This window comes from Hetaerina americana, unplaced genomic scaffold (assembly GCF_022747635.1).
Source record: "Hetaerina americana unplaced genomic scaffold, ioHetAmer1.1.p SCAF_3, whole genome shotgun sequence".
Classification (NCBI taxonomy): Eukaryota; Metazoa; Arthropoda; class Insecta; order Odonata; family Calopterygidae; genus Hetaerina; species Hetaerina americana.
In genome coordinates this window covers 106,497,738-106,500,589 of record NW_027286874.1, presented here as the reverse complement: position 1 = coordinate 106,500,589, position 2,852 = coordinate 106,497,738, and the positions used below count along the sequence as shown (strand labels likewise).

The 2,852-nt window shown below is 41.1% G+C and overlaps 1 non-coding gene across 1 annotated transcript; it reads right to left on the bottom strand.

Annotated features, from left to right (window-relative positions):
- Positions 1-1,971: 1,971 nt before the first annotated feature.
- On the bottom strand, positions 1,972-2,044 carry TRNAF-GAA (transfer RNA phenylalanine (anticodon GAA)). Its single transcript has one exon. It is a non-coding gene; the product is annotated as a tRNA-Phe (tRNA).
- Positions 2,045-2,852: the final 808 nt, after the last annotated feature.

The window sequence follows — 2,852 nt, the reverse complement described above, 5'->3', positions numbered from 1 at the left end:
TTTGACAGAAATCGTGTCGACTATTATCTCATCCGCCCAGGCAGATCGCATAGAGATAAATTTACGACCTAAATTTATTTTATTTATTTTATTTATTTATTTATTCAGTATAAGTCCGAAAACAGCGCATTCTGGCCTTTACATCGAACTATTAACAACGATAACAATTATAACATTTACAAACACCCAAGCCCCAGGTGGAGAAAAACTCACCCAGGCGGGAATCGAACCCGCGACCCTTGGAATGGCAGACGAGGACGTTACCCCGCCGCCACCGGGGTCGACAATGCGGATTACCGTTCAATGCGGATGTAGTCAAAGTTGCTTCCATTATAAATGGAAATTAATGTTAATCGCCCGCAGTCTGTTTCGTATAGTTTATGAACATTTTTATTCTCAGCGTGCTCGCAAAAGGAATCAATTTATTTGGGCCTTTACCTTTTTTAGAAGTACGGAATATAAATACGCCTCGCGAAATCTTTTCGAAATTTCCTTCACCTCTTTCCTTCTTCACAATCTTATGTTGAAATACTACGAATTTGCTATTCCACATAATTGTGTTTAGACACGATCCAGGTTTAGGCGTTCAACTTCATCATTAGGTCCTGATTCATGGTGATGATGGGCGATGACCGACACCTTATGATGTCTTTGAACTTCGAAATCCGGGTCGTTTATGGATAAAACTTTATGGGAATAATGAAGTTATAGCTTTTCATCTAACAATTAATTTATTCCATAAAGTCACGCCGCTATTTACCAATTATTATTCGCCATTACCTTTCCAAAGAATTCCTGAAATCGGCCTCGAGTGAATTTTTCGTTAATCCTCGTATATTTTTTTAGAATAAATAAAATTGAATATCTGTAATTCGGAAACATTTCTCTTTCCTAGCATCGGATTTCTATTTTATTAATTTATATTAATTTATTTGTAAATGCACACCAAAGGCATGAATATTACATTACACTTTTATAAATTATAATTTTTGTAAAACCAATATCATGATTCCCTGATTAATGATAATTTTTAAGAAGATTCTATTTATGGCCATTGTATCAATGAATCGAATTCACTTCGGATTTATAAGGATTTTTTCTATCACCCACCGTCTTCTTTTTCTGTCTTCCATTCCATATTGCCGGCCCCTGTGGCGGCTGGGTAACGTCCTCGCCGACCAACCCAAGGGTGGCGGGTTCGATTCCCGCCTAGGTAGATTTTCATCCATCTAGGTCTTGGTTGTATGTAATTGTCTGCAATTTAATGTCTGTAATGTAAGAGTTAGGTGGAAGAAGGGACTATTACTAACCTCGCCGTCACACCAATGACGCATATTGGTCAATTCGCTGGTCATTCACTCACAGTGACCTCAGTCTGCGTAATGAGTAGCACGCTTCTTTGCCGATGACATATGTGCGGCGGACTCGGGGTTCAAGACTCCCCTCCCCCGTCCTGTCACTCCTCCACCCCACTACCGCTTCTCACCGTGACCTAGTGGAGAACCAGGCCCCCCCGTCCCATTCCTCACCTCGGCGTGTCCCTGACCGGAACTATTGTGACCTCTCCTCTCTCTCACGCAGTTATTCCTTTATTCTCCGAACCCTTACTCTCCTTTATATCTTTGACCTCCTTCATTTCTCCCGAGCCCCTAAGCCTCAAGATGCGGGCAGGGACTCACCGGTACGTTACGAAATACCGATATGATGCGAAATTTTGTATTCCAACCCATGGTATTGTGTCGGAATTTGCGTACACCACGATAATAATATATGTCAAAAAGGGAAGGGTAATAATATATTTGATACATTTATTCGGGCGATATTGAGACTAGGTAGTCTCTTCTTCCACCTAACCCTAAACATTATCCATTGAAGACAATTACAAACACCCATTTCCCTAGGTCCTAAACCCGCGACTTCTGGGTTAGAATACGAGGAATTTTTTCTACCACCAGGTCCAGGAAAAAAAAATGCCGAAACCCGGGATTGAACCAGGGACCTTTAGATCTTCAGTCTAACGCTCTCCCAACTGAGCTATTTCGGCTGCATACCCATTGAAGGAATTTATGTTTACAAAACAAAAAAAGAAAATAGGGTGAGAAATGAGATTAAAAATAATACGAATGGCATTCATCAGTTATAGACAAACATTATAAAGAGGAGCAATATGAGGAGGGCTTGGTCATGTTGAGAGAATGCATGAAAGTTGGATTACCACAGAGAGATATATGTATGTGAGAAGGGTGCATGTTTGGAGAGGGGTAGGTACCGAAAAAGTATTGTGTGAATGCGATCGAAGAGATAAATGGTAAAGGCGTCACGATTTAGACAGAGACTCACCGGTATCCCATTTCGTGAGCCCTGAATCGACACCCTCAGTTAACCAGTGCCGTATGTCGCGACGAGTCGCAAGGGAGTGTGGCACGATTTTAGTTCTGCAACCATTAGTGGATGTGGCATGCGATGTGGTTTTATTGTCAAGTGATTCACACTGTACACATGATATTACATGCTGGTGTTGTGAAGAATTATTAAGGAGGAAAATATTCCATGAATCGTTCGATTTGGAAGTAAATTGGCCTTGAAAACTCGTCTTCTAGTGCGGGCTACAATCATCCCCTCTTAGTCACCGTTAAATTCGAGTGCATTTCTTTCGTATAATGCATGAGCAAATCAATAACTCTGAATCTCCCTGCTTCTAGTAGCTCCCAGAGACTCATTTCGGATAACGGTGCTACGGTTTTCTATTCGTCCGCACACATTCTTCCGAAAATGGACCGCGTTTCTCTTTTTATGTACTGTTTAATCATGAAATTAAGTTTTTCTGCAAGAAGTGCTGTAATGCTTGACGC